Here is a 20,729-nt window from a genome sequence, read left to right on the forward strand (position 1 = left end):
CCCCTGGGGTTCTGACAGCTGAAATAACCCAGAGTGTATGTGGGGAGTTGGTTGTCTGAGGCAGGCCAGGTGATTCTTCATTGTTCCATCTACAGCTGGGATATTTTGTAGCTCTTGTGCACCTTCTTTCAGGTGACATGATTTCTGACTTTGAACAGATTACTTTCCAATATTAGACGACAAAACAAATGATTAGTGATGATCCTATTAGAAGGAAAGAGCATGCAGTCTTAGAATGCTCTGAAATTCCTTGCTTTGAAAACAAATACTGTGTTCCTAGAAAAAGTTGTTCTCCTGCCAATTACAGCAGCAAAGAATCCTAACAATATTCACTTAAGGGAGTAATGAAATCCTATTATCAAGCTATAAATCAGCCAGTCCATATCAGTATCTCTTTTCATCTTAGAACATCCCAGAATAGTTGAACACCATTTGAACTTAAGGTGGGAAAATTGCCTCAAACCCTCTTACTTTACACCTCCCAAACTTAACTGGAACATGGCTTCAGAGGAAGCAATAAAGCATTAATGGCCTCTACATCCATGAGCTATCTTGAGAACAGAACAGAGGAAGACAGGCAGGAAAGGAAGGCTCAGGTCTGAACAACTGGGACACACTTACCCACTCAATATGTCCTGAAATAGACAGGGTAAAGAATCAGAAATGAAACATACATTCTCCAGGGTAATGGAGTATGGGTGCTATAGTTCTAATGTTTTATCCCCCAAATGCTAGCCAAATAACTGAGAAGTGCCAGAGCCCTCCCCATCAAAGATGCCAAATTTTGCTTTACCCATGAAATTTCACAGGCCTTTAACTACCATGTAAATCTAGTTTATAGAAACAATCTATTAAGAGTGCACTGTAAACTCCACTCAGTCTAAAGGCTGCAGGCATACCAAAAACTCAGTGCATTAGTTGGTAGTACTCGGCATAAGAAGAAGATACACCTGGCCCGACACCTACCCAACAAACCACTTCCCTGAAAAATTACAAATTGTATATTTCAGAGGCTCATTTGGTCAGTATTGTGAAATAAATCGATGGTAGTGAATTAGCCTTTGTCCAAAAGACTATGGCTGCTGTATGAACTACTTGAGATAAAGTATATGAAGCTCTTTCAACACACTGATCGTTTCTGCATGAGGAATCTGCCCCTGGACAGATTTTAGAGTCCCCTCCACCTGATGTTTACATCCCAAGGCTGTCCAGGGGCTGGCTTGCCTTTTGCCCAGATTTGCCTTGGGGTGAGGGAAATTGCAAAAAGTTTATTTGCCACTTTTTATCTTGCATCCCATCGGTGAGCAACCAGAGGCAAGTCTGTATGGAGAGGAAAAGGTGCAATAGTCTCTTGCATCTGCACCCCTCCATTTCCTGCTCCAAGTAATTTTTAAAATGGCGCAGTCTACATTGCAGTGCGACTGCAAAGCTACATTGTCAAAGGTTTAAAACAAATCTTCTGCAAAGGGTCCGTGGTCTTTTTGGGATCAGGCAGGCAAAACACAGCCCCTGAGCTGGGAAAGGGGGGAGGGTGATCAAGCATCCTTCTGATCATACAGGAGTCTGAGCATTTTGTTTTTAAGCCAACCATTTGCGGAGGGAGGGGAGGGAGGGAGGGAGGGATGATAGATAGATAGATAGACAGACAGACAGACAGACAGACAGACAGACAGACAGACAGACAGATAGATAGATATGTTCAGAGTCTCAAAAATCCACCCAGACAGAATTAGTCCAAAAGAACACAAATCCCCCCCAAAAGGGGGGGGGGGGGAATGCTGTGTCGTTCTGTCATTTCTCCATAGCAATGTGGTGATGTTTATTTTTATCATAAATGCTTCCATGTTATGGCATTACCACATAGCAATGCAGAAGTGTCTTTTTTTAATAAAAAAAATAATTTCTGGGCTCAAAGGGGGGGAAGTTTCAGTCCACAAGAGAACTGCTGCACTATGATTGGTGGTTTGATGTTATTGACAAGGCAAGGAGTGGGGGGGGGGAGAGAAGTTCAGCTTGTTTTCCCTTGCAGCCTCATCCGGAGGCAAAAAGCCACAATGGGGCAGAGGGACGGGTTTCCCTTGAGGAGGGCTGCAAACAGGAGGTTTACTATCCCACGTTTACCAACATAGTACTCATTACTTCCCCTGGTCAGTGCTTGGGTCTTCAAATGAATACCTCCAAGAGCATTTACTTTTTATCTCAGGTATAAATAATCACTTAATAATGGAAGTTGCTAGGTAATACCAGTAGTTCCAGACAGGCTAGACCTAATATCACTCCAAGCTACAACTTTCTCCTAAATTGCTGTTACTTCATTAGTAACTATGAAGGAAAATTCATTGTATAGAATTCTCTCTAGCATTTCACCAAGATGTTATAAAAATCCAAACTATGTTTCCACTATTTTTCTCTCTAATTAAACTGAATTAGCACACTACTTGTATTGAGAAATGTAGAGGAAAATGAGGTTTTTCTATTGTTTTCTGATGATTTTTTTCAGTTTTTCCAATTGGAAATCTGGGGGACACTGAAGAAAACTCTTGATTCCCTCCCCCCTTAGAATGAGTGAAATACTTCAAGGCAAGGTTTCACTCAACACTTAGAATGAGCTAAGATAGCAGAGAGCAATTTACAGAATTCTTGCTTTAGTACTGGGTATACTTACAACTTTGCTTGTAGAAAACAGAGTGCCTGCACTCGAAAGCTCATGCCTTGAATAAATCTTTGTTGGTCTTAAAGGTGCTACTGGACTCTGATTTTATTATTCATACTTTTACATTCCTTAAATATGCCAAGTAACATGATTTTATATGCCAAGTTATAAAAGATGTGTTTTATATTGTTAACACAGCAAAATGGTGGGGAGCAGAGAAGTTTAAGCCTCTTCTTCCCATGGTTCAATTGGAATTGGACAAAAGCACCTAACAACTAAGTTCCCAGCAGGGAACCAAGGCATTTATCTGACCAAAAGTCCTGGCAATGGCATGAGGAATTTATACGTAAATTGTCACTAATTATATCCTTTAGCACAGATAAGTTAAAGGCTTTACCAATTTCCCTGCCCCCCATTTTCTCCCAACTGCTCTCAACATTCCATGTTGTAAAAACAATGAACATTCTTGGTGCTTATCTGCTCATTTGCCCATTTCTTAACAATTCTCAAGATTATATTGTTTTGCATATTTGGGGATCCCTCCATTTTACTAATCTATCAATAAACACAGAGTTCACTATTAGGAAGAGGGTCACTAATTAACAGTATTTTAGACATGGTAATTAAATTTATATTAAACAAAATAGTAAGTAGCCTACTTGGATGTAAATTTTGGATCAATATTTTGTTTTTTTATGGTAGAAAATTAACAATGCTAGGCATTATGCATACTGCTGTATTCCTGGTTACTGCACTCAAATCTGTTAAAAAATAACTGATTTAAGACATCACAAAATGGTTCACTATGAGGCTTCTAGGACTCCATTGAGAAGTGAAAGATCAAACTTGGTAGGAGACAATGATCCAACAATGGGGCGCTGCACCAAGTCCACTCTTGATTGTTTCTGCATGCTTAGGCTCCTCCCTCTATCTTTGTAATAAAACTGACACCTTGCCTATCAATTACTGACTTTATTTATTTTTCAATTTATTACCTCCCACTCCCAGTTATTCACTGGCTTGAGGTAGGTTACAGTTCTTAAAACCCCAGAGTAAAAATACATAAAAGATCCCACTCCCTTAAAACCTGCAGCATCAGTCGATCCAAGCCCACCCACACCCACTTTCCGTAGCACAAGCACCCATTCTATCCATTCTGTGCCTCATGGAGAAAAAAATATGTGTGGGGGTTCAGGATATTGTCCCAGCTGAGGCAAGGAGGGCCCATAGATCTTAATGTCACACATATCCTGCCTACAATTTAGAGATAAATTTGTGATGTGCAAACCTGGCTTTAAATCTCACACAATGGAAGTTGACTGTGTGTCCTTTAGCCACGCACACTCTCTCAGCCTATCTCACAAAGTTGTTGTGAAAATAAGCCACTATAGGCCTTCATTGGGGAGAAAGGCAGGTTACAAATTTAATAAATAAATGTATAAATATCCCCAGACTCTACATTTACCTCAGCTATTTGATTTTTATGTGAATAACTTCAAATTAACTTTTGCAGCTCATTTTCATATTAAACAAACAAAATGTATGTATTAATTGGCAAATTGTTATGTTTCAGTACTTAGTGCAGTAAATCATATCAGCTGCATAATCCAAGTAGGGAACCATAATGATTTACACAGCAGACAGCCTTGGGCCCTGCACACATACATCTCATCACCAGAAGGCTTTTTAACCTTTTTTTAAAAAGCTACATTGTAATGGCAACGTTTTTAAAAAAGCTCTCTATTGCGGTGGTCCCCAACCACCGGGCCGTAGCCCGGTGCTGGGCCGCGGCTCCCCGCCCCCCCCCACAGGGAGAAACTTCCCAGGCCGCAAGCAAATCGGCCACAAAAGCGGCCAATTAGCTTGCGGCCCGGCAAGCTTCTTTTTGTGGGAGGGGGAGGAGAGGGAAGCAGGGCCGCCAGTGCAAACGCGCACACGCAGCAGGGCCGCACATGCGCGTTTGCGCCTTGCACAGCTGCAAATGCAAATGCTTGGCAGTTTCGTGCATGCGCAGCAATGCCAACATGTGCATTTGCGGCTGCCCATGGCACAAATGCGCATGCGTGGAACTGCAGCGCATGCGTGTTTGCACATGCGCGGCTGCTGGATCACCCTCCCGACCACCACCGGTCCGCAGCCTTAGAAAGATTGCGGACCACTGCTCTAGTGGTATGGGGGAAGAGTAAATAGTGACCACTGTGAGCTGGCTGAGTCATGCAAAGTGCAAGGAAAACTGACATTTGAACAGCCTATCGCTGCTGTGAATGCCTCTGGTTTTGCAGTGTTAATGAAAGATAACTGACAACTGTTGCAATATAGAGGCAACCACAGACGAGTTATATTGTCTTAACATTTGGACACATGTGGTATACTGGAAAAAGGAACACAGATATTACAGTATTTTGAAGTTCTGCTCTTTGATGGGGAACAGAAATTAAATGCTTGTGGGAAGGGGGGACCAAAAAGAATTAGGAAGAAAGTATCCTCCCATACACACTTCTTTCAATTTTTACAAAAGAAAAACTGGAAATTTTGTCAGGGTGTATGTGTGTGTGGGGGGGGTCCCTGTGTAACATTCTCTTGTAGAATGAGTGGAACACTGAAGACAAAATGTGTAGTATGAATATTTTTATATAAGACAATTTACATCCATCCATATACTAACCAGAGCTGACCCTGCTTCTCTTCTGAAATCTGGCAAGCTACAGTATATCAGGGCAATCCTCTAGATAATTAAGCATATTCAGTTCTGGTGGTGAATTGTATTTTCATTTCTAAATCCTATAAAAATGCCAGGTTAAAGAGGGGAAAATAAGTTGAGGTTTGATAAGAATAAAATATATGCTATTTAACCTACCCCTCCAGATTTCTACTCCTTGACTTCCAAGATTTACAGAATTTTTGAACATATAGCCAGGGGGATACAAAGAGATGCCAGTAAGCACTAGAGGCATCAACTCCAGAGGCAAAAACAAGCCTCAATGGAACAAGGAAACAACAATTCGTAACCTGCAAAGCAGCCGCAGACCCGTGTCTCCTCATTCTAGAAGGTAACAGAATGAGATGGTGAATGTGGTGGTGGGGGGGGGTGTGATTAGGCAGCTCTCCTACTGTTTCATGTCTGGGTTAAAACAAATACAGCAGATGTCTTTTTTGGAGTGTACGCAATTCAGATTCTGAAACATCAAGGAACTTAATAATTTGCAGTTTTAAGGACTTGTAACACCATGAAAATATAACACACTAAATCATTTGGCTTATATATGCATATTGCCAAATTGCTACATGTTACAACACCACACTAATAGCAGATGTTCACAAAAGACTTAATAGAAACACACATACTTTTCTAAAAATCTGGCAACATTATTGCTTCAGTTTATCAGCTGGAGCCTGACATACAAGTCCATGCCAAGGCCAGCTCCGTTTAAACAAAGTGGGGGGAAAAATCAGCAAGGTTTGCCTGAAGCACCTGACATCCTTGCTGCCAGGCCGGCTGCCTTACTCTGTCCCAGAACATTTCGCAACTGGGCAACAAAGCTATTTGTAACAGGAAACATCAGTCAGCTAACCAAAATGTTGTTCAATTTCAGGGCAAGGGCCCAATGTCCTGGATTAAAGCCACCAGCCTGACATGAAGTAAATTACTACTGTTAAACCCTCAGTGCAAAATAAGTTCCAATGTACAGTTGTCCATTTTGAAGGCACGTGTCTATGCTGGAGTCTTAAAATGACACTCTCACCATCTCCAGAAGCGTTTGCACTCAGTTAATGCAGAAAAGGTGATTGTGCAGAACAATTGCAAAGGTAAGGGAGAGAAAATTTAGGGGGGGGGGGCTCCCAATTCAAACTCTTTACGGTGAGGCTAGAAAGTATCCACGGTTCTCCTTATATGGGAGGCAAGTCTCATCGCAACACCTGCCTTTTCAGTAGACAGGCCGAGAAGATGAGATACAAGACTGATAGAGGGAATTCCAATCACTGGAACCAATTTCACAGCCACCGGCACAGATTCCCCCCCCCCCGAACTTTCAAGAAGAAAGGTGAGGATCGACCCGATCTGGGGAATAATGACGGAAGTGGATCCCTCGTTCCCAACTGTCCTCACCACGCGAGTCACCCAAACCGGAATACATAGCCCCGAAAAGGGCACCCACGGGTTGCTCTGCCCGCACCACCGGGAAACGAAAGTAGGGATTCCCGCCCACCCCTCCGGTCAGTATCTCATCGCTTCCCCGCCCCACTCAGCGAAGCAGCCAAGGGTGCACAGGCAAAATTAAGGGCGCGTTCCCCGGCACCTTGAGGCGCCCGCCCCCTCCCCCCCTCAGCCCCGGGGTGGGGTTCCGCTCACGACTCCTGCGCGCCACAAGACAACGCAAGGAAGCGACGGGGCCCAGGGGAGCCCTTTCGCTCTCTCCGGAGAAGGACGGGGACGGTCCTTCATCCCCCTACAAGGAAAGCGGGCTCACCCCCATGACTAGGGCTCCTCTCCCGCTGGCGAGGAGGAAGGTCCTCCTGCCCAAGACTTCCCGCCTCGGCCGCGCCAGCTCCCCTCCCTTCTCCCCCTCCCCGTCGGAACGCAAGAGGGTCGCCGTTCTCTCCTCCTCCTCCCTCACCCCCCCCCCTCACCTTTCCCGCGTGCGCCGCGCTCCCTCGCTCGCTCGCTCTCCACCCCCGCAGGAAACCGCACAACTGAACTGCCGCAGAGCTTAACCCCCACAGGCCGCGCACGCGCAAGAGAACGTCCCCCGTGCCTCGTCTCCCGCCCCGTTATTTCGACATGGCGCCTCCCCTCCAGTAAGGGGTTAGGGGAAATGTTCCAGCCTGCTGCAATGCTGCATAGGCGGTTTCAGAGGCTGTTGAGGTCTGTCGAACTCCTCCGCTGAAGTGAGCTCTGATTCCCGAAAGCTCGCGGTGGGATAAGTGCGGCTGGACTCGAACTTTGTTCTGCTGCTTCAGACCAACACCGCTACCTACCTGGAATAAATGTTGCTGGTCTTTATTGTGCACTGGACTTCCGTTTTATTTTGTTGCAACGGGCTACGGACAGCCTTCCCAGAGAGGCATGTGCCGACTCGTTTTGACTCCTTTCTTATGAACAGTCAAGCATCATATAACAACAGAAGTGGAGAGAAACAAGAGCACCTCCCTCCATCGCCCGGAATGTTAATTGTGCTCCTTCTAAGGGTCTGGTTCACACTGATCTATTATAAGGGCGCCAGAGATGATAAGTCACAAAATATCTCTCAGTGCTAAAGCATAAGAGCAGGGTGACATGAGTGCATATGTACTCTTTACCAGGACCTGCCTGGGTGTCCAATTGGGTTCATATCATACTTACATTATCATTTTGGTCAATGTATTATAATTTGGTCAATGTATATGATTTCAGAAAAATAAAATTTCTGAGAATCAGATTGTCATAGGTTATGTGGAAACACATAATCTGCAGTAAACTGATTCTGGAAACAGGACCAGGCGTGGAAGATGGGTGGAAGGGGCAGTGGCCACAGAGCAGGGCTGGTGCTGAGCCCACTGCTTAATCCCTCCACTGTGAGAATAGTCCATTGATTCCTACTCTTTGCTTCCTGTCATTTAACCAGTTTTTAACCCAAAAGAGAACCCGTTTTCTTACTCCATGTCTATTAAGTTCATTCTGGAGTGTTTGGTAAGTTATCTTGTCAAAAGCCTTTTGAAAGTACAGGCATATAATGTCACTTGGGCTCCTATTGGCTGCATGCTTATTCACTTTCTCAAATGCCTCCAAAAAACCCATTCTGATTTCCCCTCAGTAAGTTTTGTCCATCTATGTGCCTAACAATTCTATCTTTGATTATAGTTTCTACTAATTTGCCTGGAATAGACACTAGGCTGACTGGCTTGTAATTTCCTGGTTCACCTTTGGATTCTTTTTTTATAATTTGTGTTACATTTGCTACTCTCCAGTCTTCTGCTACAGCAGCTGAATTTAGTGATAAGTTACATATAAATCAACTATTTCACATCAGTGTTTTTAAAGAACCGTTGGGTGCATGCCATGAGGACCTTGAGACTTATCAGTTTTTAATTTCCCAAGTAGGTCCAGATTTTCATCTCTGGTCACCCCAATTTGGCTCCAGCTATTCAGACTCCCTTCCTGGAAATAGGACTGTCGCATGGGCACCCCACTGTGCCCCACAATTTCACAGTGAACACAGAAGCAAAAAAGTCATTAAGCTTTTCTGCCATCTCCCCATCTTCCTTTAGCACAATGGTCCGCAACCTTTGTTAGGCTGCGGACCGCTGCGCCGGGGTGCGGGGAGAGGGCGACCTGGGGCCCCACGCATGCGCAGCAGCTCCGGCACAAACACACATGCGCGGACTTGCCATGCGTGCGTGTTTGTGCCCCCGGACACAAACGCGCATGTGTGGCAAGTCTGCGCGTGCGCGTTTGCGCCGCCGGCATGCCAGCGGCCGCGGCTCCCTCTCCCCGCCCCTCCAGGCTGCAAGGAAATCGGCCGCCAAAGCAGCCGATTAGCTTGCGGCCCGGCAAGCTTCTCTTCCCGCCCCCTCCCAAAGCAAGAGGCTTGCCAGGCCGCAAACTGATCGGCCGCTTCGGCGGCCGATTTACTCGCAGCCTGGCGAGCTTCTCGCTGTGGGGGGGGCGGGAAGAGGGAGCCGCGGCCCAGCGCAGAGGCCTTCGCGGCCCGGCATTGGGCCGCATCCCGGGGGTTGGGGACCACTGCTTTATTCCTTTGTCATCCAAAGACCCCACTGTTTCTCTGCCTAGTTTCCTGCTCCAGGTATATTTTTTTCAAAAATAATTGCTTGTCTTGATGCTTCTAGTAACCTGCTTTTCAAAATCTTTTTTTGCATGCCTAATTATTAACTTAGTTTGTTAATTTACAAACTAGAACATGACACAGCAATATACCAAGACTGTACAAGAAATCAATAGTACACTGTAGCACAATGACACTGAGTTTGGGTGAGAGAAACCCAGGTTCAGAGTCTTACTCCGGTTATGAAACTCAGGGAACAGCCTGATTGTAATTCAATCTATTTTACATTATTTTGTTGTAATTGCTTGGAAGGGTAGCAGATCCCAGGATTCTGCCACAACAATAACTGGGATTCACAGACAGTAAATATATAGATGTGTTTTTCCACTACTAAAAAGAGTAGAGACTAAAAAGAAGAGTGAGCACACATAACAACAATAATGAAACACTGCTGTCTATTTTGAGCTTTACTAATGACTACTGATAGCTGAGGAAATAGTGATAAAAGCAACTGTCTGCAGGGCCAGTTTATCCATGTAGTGCATGTAGCATGTGTTATAGGCCCCATGCTTCCAGGGGCCCCACACAATGCCTTCCCCCCATGGATCAGGACTGTACCCTCTCTCCTGCCCCCTTTTCCCTATTTAGGGACACTCTGACATCTCTTTGCACCATGGGGGGTGCCTCTGCCCTCAGTCTAGCTGCTCCTGCCAGAATTGTATTTTACTAGGGCTGCACAAAACCTTAAACTGGCTCTGGTGCTCCAGGCCCCACAAATCCTGAAAGCACTCCTGGCTGTCTGTCACCACTATAAAATCCCCCTTAGAAATCACGTAGGTAGGTTTTATCAGGTAGATATACTCCTTTTGTGTCTGGTAGCCCCAAGGGAAACACATTTGCTTTCCACTTGGCATATCTACATTAACAATTCCTTCCTGAATTGACACCATTCACTAATTCATGTTTCCCAGAGAATCCATTTGCTGTTGCTGCCAAAACACAATGCTGCCCTGCATTCCATTACCTGCCCCATTATTTGGAAGACCTAGTGCAATTGTTCACATTGGGACTAGCAAAACTCTGGTGTGGAGGAGAGGTCTTTGAGGCAGATTGCACTACAGAAGGGGAGAGGTGAGGGCAAGGTGGAATGGGTGGATTTGGTTTTAACTCTATATTTTTACATTGATGTGAACCATCTCAAGCTGGCCAGCTGGGAGTGGCAGTCTATAAGTTCAAAAATAAAGACAGACAAATAAATAAATGGTCATAGGGAACCCTTTCAAAAAAGTAAAAAGGACGGCTCCGGATTTTAAGAGAACCTGGAGAAATGCTACTGAATTCATCCACCACTTGCACCTCCACAGCACCATGTCCTGCAAAAATATTATTTCTTTCCTCCCTATTACTTTGAGACTGCCAGCATCTGCCTTTTTTGCTCGTTTTTGGTAGAATTTAATTATTTAAAGTGCAAGCACTAATCAAAATCATTAAAGGAACAGATGTTCAAACTTGTTTGTTTCGGAACCTATGGATAGCAGATATTGTGTCTCTTAATTTCCACATGGATAAGCATTGCTAGACTGTAACAAGGAACCATAGCAATAGACCAGCTTCCAGCTTTTGAATAGTACCTCTGCAGTACTAAAAGTCTCAGTGTAGAAAAAGCGTTTGTCTCTCCTTGCTAAAAGGACGCACCTGCAAGCACAACGTGTGGACTTACCTAATCAATCCCTGCCTGTTTTATAACTGACTTTGGTTTAAGGTAGATGAGCCCAAGAACAAGCTGCAGTATTGACTCCGGAGTTTACAGTCGTTTATTTCTCTGCTTCTAAAAACAGAGCCCCAGAATTGCCTTTAATTTCTTCAACTGCAAAGGCATCCAACAGATTCTTCCGGGGGGGGGGGGTTGCGTGTCTGTGCGCGCCAATTTTTGTTTGCAGTTAGTTCTCAGGCTCCGAAGCAGGTTGCAGCTACAGGAGAAAAATGTAATTTGTGCACCATCCCTACCAAAAAGGCTACAACTCATGCGCAAGTGGGAGGAGAGCTGTCTAACGAATGAGAGCCGCCAAAGGAAGTAAAGCGTAGGGCTGGCTGGCTTGGTTTCTCCCGCTGGGTTAGGGCTGAGAGCTGTTAGTTTTCCCAGTGCTTTCCCCCTCCCACGCTTTATTCTAGCAGGAAATGGGGAGATAACATTCGCGCTTGTGCAACCCTTCAGAACGTTGCAACCCTTCCCTTTAAAAATACGAAGAACGGTTTGGGTTACAGACTTATCGTATATTCCACTGTTAAAAGTGAGTTCGACAAATGTAGAGCTTCTGGGAAGGTCTGCTTGTGAGAGGTCTTACTTCAAAACTTAAGTCACAAAATTAAACCGTCTGGGTAAAATATTCTCCATTTGCAGCCGATTTATGGTGAACCCAGCAAGGGGCTTGGAAGGCAAGGCGGAATCAGAAATGGTTGCCTTCTTCTGCAGAGGCTTCTTTGGTAGTTTTCCTGTACAACTCCGACCCTGCTAGCTTCGCCATATCACTTGCCTCCCGAATCCTAATGGGGAAAGGAGATTACAGAGCATACCAAGATAACCTACAATCACTGACAGGGTTGCATAGAGCCTTACTGGTAACAGATGCTCCACAAAGACTCTCTCATGCATACACACATGGGGAAGGTGCTTGAGAAAAGAGCTTTACGCTCTGCCACCTCCAACTGACTGGGGATCCCTAGCCCCAAGAAAGCTCATCTGACCTCAAACAGGGCCAGAGCCTTCTCTGTTCTGGCCCCCACCTGGTGGAATGAGTTCCCAGAGGAAGATGGAATTCCGCAGGGTCTGCAAAAGGGAGTTTTTCCACCAGGCATTTGGTTGAGATGGACTGAAACTAACAACATCTATGGGCCCCCTTGAACCCCGTTCCATGAAACAAACACCAGAATCAACCAGCCACTGTTAAAATGCTGATGTTGTTAAACTACGTCCACTCTGTCACTATTACTACCAAGTTATATTGTATTATTCTTTGTTGTTCCATGAAAACCGCCCTGAGCCAGAGGGAAGGGTGGTATATAATTATAATAAATAAATAAAATATTAGACCTATTGTTAATAAGAATACTAATGGTTACTGTTTTGTATTATTCTTAAACTGAATCATAACCAGCATGTATTCTGGCCCAGACTAACTAAAGTTACAGAGTACATCTGGAAGGTCAGGATGTGCTATAGTGGGCAAGTGGAGGCAGCAGGTACATCCAGGCCTCATGGAATTCAGTAGCAGTAACAAAGAAGTTAGTTTCTAGGGAGACTAATTATTGTTCTTTTATATTGTAACTGTTACCAGATGGAGCTAAAGAATGTGCCCATCCAAGGGCAATTCCCATTCCCATTAGAACAGTCTGTAAATTATGTTCTGATCCCACCCCTAACACCAGAGTGAGAGGTCTATTGGCCTATCAAAGCAGAATCCAAACAATGGACCTGGTATCTGACCAACCCAATACCATTCTAAATATTTAGCATCTGTGCGTGTACCAAGCAATTATGGATACTGTAAAAGTATGGGAATACGAAGTATTTAAACTTTTTCTCTGGCCCTGGGAAGGCAGAGATCACAGTTTCAGCCATCTTTGCTGTGGTTGATTAATCTCCCTTTTTTGCGCAAAATAAACTTTTCTCTTTGCTTCATCCAGAAGTTTACTTGCCTGACTTATTTTGGATTATTGGTACTTTTGCTATTTTGGCTTTTGTGCAGTTATATGAAGATTTTAGGCCACACACACATACACATACACACACACTCACAGACACAGTGTAGTGCCCTGCTGAAGAATACTGAACTAGGACAGCCTTTCTCAACATTGTTACTGTCGAGAAACCCCTGAAACATTATTTTAAGACACCTCAGAAGGAATGCTAACAGGCCACATTTTTCTGCTATGGCCCCAAAATTCACATCACCAGAGGTAACATCACTCAGACATGCCAACTGGATGTGACATTACCAGGCTATTCCCATAGCACAGGAATTGAGAGCACATAAATATTTTCATACTAGATTTAAAGCCCATTTTACTTGCCATAAAATGGGCGCTAGATTGCACTGGTGTCGGGGCGCGTCCTGTCGAGGGGCAGTGCTGGATGGTGTGGCGTGGGCCAGCGAGGGTGGCAGCGTCGTCCATGGGGCTGCAGAAGGGCCCCCCGGCGGAGCGCGGAAGGTGTTGGCAGGTCCGGGGTCGCATGGCGGGGAAGCGGCCTACCTTCGTGCGCCGGCGGCGGCAGCGGCTCCTCAGCCGGCAGGAGGTTCCTGGAGGTCGTAGTGCAGGTGGGCCTGAGGTGGGCGGCCATGTTGCGGGCCACGAGGGTGGCAGCACAGCTGCGGCGGCGGCGGCGGGGTACAGGAGGCGGTTGGCGGAGGGGAAGGCTGTTCGCCGAAGTCGTGGGCCGTGGGGCAATGTTCCTTGCCGGCAGCCACCCTGGAAGGATGGCAGGTCGGCTGGAGTGTGGAGTTGGCGGCGGTCCGGCCTTGAGACGGGCCAAGTGTCCAACAGGGAGGCGCGCTTTGTGTGCCTCCCAATTGGACACTTGGCCCTGGAGTGGCCAGCAGCCATCCGGCAAGGATGGCGGTTCGGGCGGAGTGTGGAGTTGGCAGCGGGCTGTCCTCGAGACGGGCCAAGTGTCCAACAGGGAGGCGCACTGCGAGCGCCTCCCAATTGGACACTTGGCCCTCGAGTGCAACTCGGTGGAGCGAATCAGGAGCTGCTTCGCGCACCAGATTTAAAGTTGGTGCTTCTAACCACCACACCAAGCTGGCCACTCTGTCATTCTCATGTCCATCCCAATGCTTGAAACAGGGCTGGACCAGGCCTATGCTGCTCCATCACCCCTCCCCATCTGCAGTTAAGTTAAAATAAAGAGTCCTTACATCACTATCTTTAACCGCTCCTGTGGAGCGGAATAAATAAAACAGTAAGCCCTAAGTGGGAGGAGAAAGGGCGGCCTCTGTCTGGGATAAAAACTGGGAGGGACGAATCAGGAGCCACAAAGCGCGCCTCCCCATTGGCTGCTTGGCCCAGCTCGCCTTGCCCAGCCGGGGACTCACCGCACACAAGGAGAAGCAGCCTTCCCCGATGGTGAGTCCCCCCCGCTAGCTTCCCCTCGCCCAGACACACACACACACACACACACAACCCCCCTGGCCTCCCCCCCATCGCGCTGCCGCTGCTTCCCCATGCCTAGACACACACACACACACACAGAAAACCAAACAGCAGCCAACCCCCCTGGCCACCCCCCCTGCAATCGCCCCGCCACTGCTTCCCCACCCCCACAGACATGCACACACACACACACACACACAAAACCCCCCTGGCCACCCCCCCATCACACCGCCCCGCTTGCCTGCCCCCACAGACATGCACACACACACCGGCCAAACCCCCCTGGCCGCCCTCCCATCACCCTGCCACTTCTCCACTCCCACAGACACACACACACAGCAGCCAGCCACCCACCGCGCTCTCCCACCCCTTCCCCCACCCCACACATCCACGCACACACTCCTCTCTACCCCCTCTTTCCTCGCCATAATTTGCACAATGCTCCATACTTCAAGATCTTATGTCTTATGAAGTCTTATTTGCTGAATTAATGACCTGCCCACAAAGTTACACACTCTAAGGCTAGAAAGAAAACGCTCGAAGAGTATGATCAAAACTCAGCTCTCTGTTTAAGAAGGGGACCAAATCAGATCCCTCAACAGATGTAGGATTTGGCAGCTACCCAAACTTGGCAAGTAACTTCAAGCGTCTCTTTAACATCTTGGGAGAAAAAGGAGCCTAATCTGACCAATCTGAACCAGCAGCCAATGAAATGCTTTCCAGAAGAAAATTAGATGGGCAATTGGTTTTTTGGGGAGGTTGGGGCATAGTTTGTCACATTAAGAAATGACAAGCTTGAATCAAAGATGGAAAAGCAAAGACATAAGCCTGACTACCAAATGTAGATTGGTTAGATCTATCATATTTCCAATAGCCACTTATGGCTGTGAAAGTTGGACAATGAAAAAATTGGACAAGAGAATTATCGATTCATTTGAACTCTGGTGTTGGAGAAGGCTTCTGGGGGTTCCATGGATTGCAAAAGTCACAAACAAGAATCACAGAATCATAGAATCATAGAGTTGGAATGGTCCACACAGGCCACCTAGTCCAACCCCCTGCTCAACGCAGGATCAGGCCAAAGCATCCTAAAGGAAGCTACAGTGCATAAAGTCTGAACTGTCACTGGTAAGCAAAATTATGAAACTCTGGCTCAATTACTTTGGCCATATCATGCAATACAATTCATTGGAGAAAGCAATTATGCTAGGATTGGTCAGTGGGGAAAGGAAACCAGGCCGACAATGAATGCAGTGGTTGGATACAATCAAAATGGACACTGGCCAGAACATTACACTACTAAAAGGAGCGGTGCAAAACTGGAGATCGTGGCGACAGTTGAGCCATGGGATCGCCAACAGTTGGACTTGACTGAATGGCTGACATCACATCGCAGGGCAGGAGCATGAATTCTGTATATGATTTGAACAACATACATATACATGTCTTGCCTTCTAACAATGAGATCTATTTACTGAGTTGTAAGTTATCTCACATTTTAGTACCTAAAAAAGTAGACATAAAAATGGACTTTGACATGCCAAAACTAATTTGGATTCCAGAGGCACAAGAACTATCTAATCATTATCTAATACATAATTTTAGTCAGCAACTACACTTGCTGCACACAAGCTTTGCAAACTACTCAGAAGTAAATACCATTTTATTCACAGGGAAGGCTTTATCCCAGCAAAGAGTTATGAGGATTGCAACTTAAAGCACTGAAGCCATTGTGAAGCATGTAGCTGGTGCCCTAGTTTAATAGAATGTGTTGGAAAATGTATGAGCTGCATGTGGATCATTTGTGATGTAGGGTTCTAAGAGAAAACTTCCCCTTTTCATTAGGAAGCCAGATAGCAAGTGGAGTGAGAATTACAATATGATTGGCTTTACCAAGCTGTAGACAGAAGTGGCTAAAGTGCAATGGAGACCACAAATAATTTAAATAGGGCTGTTATCCTTAATCTGTTTAGCCGGTAGTTTAGGGCTGCCAACTCCAGGTTGGTAAATACTTGGAAGCAGAGGAGAGCTGGGATTGGTCATTGGAGGAGGGGCTTCAGTGGAGTATAGCACCATAGAGCCCACAACAAAAAAGAGAAAATATCCTGTCCCTCCCCAAAACCTCCCAAAGAAGAGTCAAAATAAGGAAAATGTGCTAATTTCCCTACCTTTGTAGGGCATAACATAATGTAAAATTGAATATTAATATTTATTCAAATAAAAAGACCAAGGCTTAAAATATTGCCTCATTAAAATCCAAGTGTTCATTCATACTAATGCCTCCACTGACCAGACACATTTTGGCATGGCTGCCTTTATCAATGGCCAGGCATAAATAAAACAGCATACATAAAATACAGGAAAAGAAATATTAGATATACAGTTGGCTCCTTTACATATAATGATATGAAATGTTTACTATTTAGGACAATAAGTATCTTAATCAGTTATATGGACCAGAAGGCCAGATAAAGTTCTTTGAGACCTCTTATGTTTCTAAGGCAGGCCCTCATCCTGATGAACACTTCCAGTGTCCAATGAGTATCCTATAGAAGCCAGCCTTTCTCCTAAGTATGTATGCTGTTTTATTTATGTCTGACCATTGATAAAGGCAGCCATGCCAAAACACATCTGGTCAGTGGAGCCAAATGCTGCAGGTAAAATGGTGGCTGGAGTGAGTTGTAGTACTCTGTTTTAGCCCAACTATACCAGATCCCAATCTGTTTCTGGGTTCAATTCAAGCTGTTGGGACCTTTAGGTACTTAATGACTGACTAATCTCTTATGAAGAAGCAGAATTGGTTCTTATATGTCGCTTTTCTCTACCCTAATGAGTCTCATAATGGCTTACAGTCACCTTTTCTTTCCTCTGTCCACAACAGACACCCTGTGGGGTGGGTGAGGCTGAGAGAGCCCTGATCTCACTGCTTGGTCAGAACAGCTTTATCAGGACTGCGGCGAGCCCAAGGTTACCCAGCTGGCTGAATGTGGGGGAGTGCAGAATCGAACCCGGCTCACCAGATTAGAAGTCCACACTCATAACCACTACACCAAACCAGCTCTTATGAATTTACCTTACCACTGAGGTAATTTTCTGACGCCTTGATGTAGGCGCCTTTACTTTCTGAAATTAAACAAATAACCAAGGAGAAGATATTCTCAGTCGTAACACCAAAACACTGGAACTCTCTCCACAAAGAGAATTGTCAGCCCTTGTCATCTCCACCAGCAGGTGAAGACTTTTTTGTTTAATTTGTCATTCCCTCAGTGATCCCTCCTTTCCACCTTATATTTTTGTATGTGCATTTTAGCTTTGCATTAAGTGTTGATTCTAAGACTATGGTTAGTTCAACACAAGGCTAGGGCTATGTAGCTGTGAAACGACATATCTTGATGGTCATGGAAGAAAACATTTGGGTTAAATGTACAATTTAGTTGATTTTATCATTTTTCTTCACTGTCTAGACTTGCAGGTTTCTAACAGATACCGGTTTTCATGACTGTGTTAAAACAAGCTTGTACTACAGTAACCTTTCAGACTGTACTATGCATTCATTGTACTATGCAAAATGAAAGGAAAAAAATCCTTCTAGTGCAAATAAAAGGCCATACATCTCAGAATTCTGTATCAGTCTCCCTAGCATATAAAAACTAAAAGCCTTTGTGCCTCCTGTATAAGATAAGGTGGTATGAAGTTTTATTATTTTATTTTTATTTATTTCATTTATACCCCGGCTTTATCCCTTACAGAAACTCAGTTGAGTTTACATCTTTCCCTTCTCCTCCATTTTAGCCTGATAACAACTTTATGAGATAGATTAGGCTGACAGTGTGGTTCAAATTTACTCATCAAGCTTCCCAAATCGTAATCCATCACTCTAACTACTATAAACACTGTCTCTTGTATCCCTGGTCCCATTGTGACAGGTTAAAAAGCCTGATGTGCTGAAATTAGCAGTGTTTAAGAGATTATACATGAGAAGTACAACTATAATCTATGTTTATTCTTATTTATTATGTTTATTATTATTTATACAAAAATAATAAATTACCATCTCATGGGGCACTGACTATAATTTGCAGTCAGAACCCAGGAATCCACAGCCTTGTGAACCCTTAAAAATAATCTCGGAAGACAAAAGTTATTTAGTTCCAAAGTTGGAAGAGACCCAGCTATATTCACAGCATGATATAGTGGTTAAGAGCGGTGGCCTCTAATCTGGAGAGCCAGGTTTAATTCCCCGCCCCTTCATATCCAGACAGTGGATGGTCTTGGGTTAGTCACAGCTCTCAGAGCTCTCTCAGCCTCACCTGCCTCACAGGGTGTCCATTTGGGGGTGGGGGGAGAAGGAAGGCAGTTGTAAATAGCTTTGATACTCTTTGGGGTAGTAAAAAGTGGGGTACAGTAAACAACTATTCTTAAAAATATCTGGAGTCCAATGTACATAATTTCTGGCTCAGAGACAGAGAAGAGTCAGACAATGACAGAGGCTGAAATAGGAAAGAAATCAAGTATTATAGAAGAATCTCAAGAACTCTCCCAGGCAGTAGGCATCTGACTGACTCAAAATAAATTAGGGTATTCTAGCAGGAATGCTTATTTTGCCTCTGAAAATCAACAGAAGCACAAATAGGACATCATCCCCTGGATGCTAAAATGTAACGTTAATCTCAGTCTATAGATGATTAGATTTGATTAGATTTGAGAGGTGGTCAGCAAAATACTTTGGCAAGTGTGTGTATGTATGTGTATGTATGTATGTGTGTGTGTGTGCGCGCGCGTGTATACACACACACACACACACACACACATATATATATATACACACACACACATATTCCCCCATGAACACAAACAATAGTACAAGACAATGTAGGATACTGTTTAGAGTGTGAGACTAGGACCAATAAACTCTGGCTGAAAATTCTCATTCATCTATAAAGCTCCTTGGGTAACTTTGGTCCACTCTTATCCTAACCAAACTCACAGTGCTTCTTTGAGGATTGAATGAAGAAGAGGAGGTTGTGTGATTTTTTTGTACCCCTTGTTTTACTACTCAAAGGAATCTCAAAGTGGCTTACAAAGTGGCTTTTCCCCCTCTCCCCACAACAGACACCTTATAAGGTAGGTGGAGCTGAGAAAGCTCTGAGAGAATTGACTGGCCCAAGTTCACACAGCTGGCTGCATATGTAGGAGTAGGGAATCAAACCTGGTTCTTCAGATTGGAGGCTGCTGCTCTTAACCAATACAACAAATTGGTGTAGTGATAACAAGGGAGAACAATGTGTGCCACTCTGAGATCTTAGGAGGAAGGGCAGGATAGAAAGATGTATGAGATAAAATACAAGTGGATTGTTCGTGTTGGGTAGAGGTGACAAGTCATTCAGAGGGTCCATGACTTGGTGGCAGAGGATCTACTTGCTATGCAGACAATTCCAGATTCAATCCCCAGTGTTTCCAGTTAAAAGGAGCAGGTGGTAAGTGATATGAAAGACCTCTAAGTAAGACCCTTAAATAGTCACAACTCTGATACTGATCATGATGAGCCAAAAGGTCTGATTCAGTATAAGGCTTCATACGTTTGTAGTCCTAGATGCAGTTGATTCTGTCTTGGCTTGCATCTCACTTTCGTTTGTTGATATTGTCTCTTGAAAAGAACTATGGCTATGTTGGTTTGGATTATACAGATTACAGGGACAGCAAACAATCGAATGCATTTCTATGTCTGCATGCTCCCTCTATTAAAGATCAATATGACACTCTTGAGTAAGTGCACGGTAAAAGACACAGACCGTGTTTTAATTTAGCTTTTGCCATAATTTCATTTCTGGATATCATACAAAGATGCAACCCCAGCCTGCTGGAAAATAACAGCAATGTAGCTATAGTGCATTCGGTTTTCTCTAGCCTCCTCCTCCTCCTTCCCCATGCAGCTACACAAGTCACTCTTCCATTTCGGTTTGCTTGTGGATGAAGGCATCCTTCCCTCTTCAGTGTTCCTGCACTTGATTGTTAAAACTCAACTAAAGGAAAAATCCTAGAAATGAACCTGAAGGGAACTGTCCTTGTGGTTGAAGGAATGCGGTTCAAGGAATTTTGAGGGGGGGGGGGGTTCAGAGGACAAATGCTGCTGCTTGTATTTCCTAACTACAGGACTGTCTCTT

General features: G+C 44.7%; 1 protein-coding gene across 4 annotated transcripts in view; it reads right to left on the minus strand.

Annotated features, from left to right (window-relative positions):
* Window positions 1–20,729, minus strand: part of NT5C2 (5'-nucleotidase, cytosolic II) — an 82,641-nt gene that overhangs the window by 61,318 nt on the left and 594 nt on the right. Inside the window, exon 1 of one of the 4 annotated variants that reach the window (XM_077349592.1) lies at window positions 7,631–7,649. The exons of 1 other annotated variant lie outside the window; for it this stretch is intronic. The gene's annotated coding sequence lies outside the window, so the exon portion shown is untranslated. Of the gene's footprint in view, window positions 1–7,122; window positions 7,240–7,282; window positions 7,439–7,630; window positions 7,650–20,729 lie in introns of those variants that run through there. 2 more of the 4 variants (XM_077349589.1, XM_077349590.1) reach the window with 2 other exon arrangements.

Source organism: Paroedura picta, chromosome 8 (assembly GCF_049243985.1).
Source record: "Paroedura picta isolate Pp20150507F chromosome 8, Ppicta_v3.0, whole genome shotgun sequence".
Lineage (NCBI taxonomy): Eukaryota > Metazoa > Chordata > Lepidosauria > Squamata > Gekkonidae > Paroedura > Paroedura picta.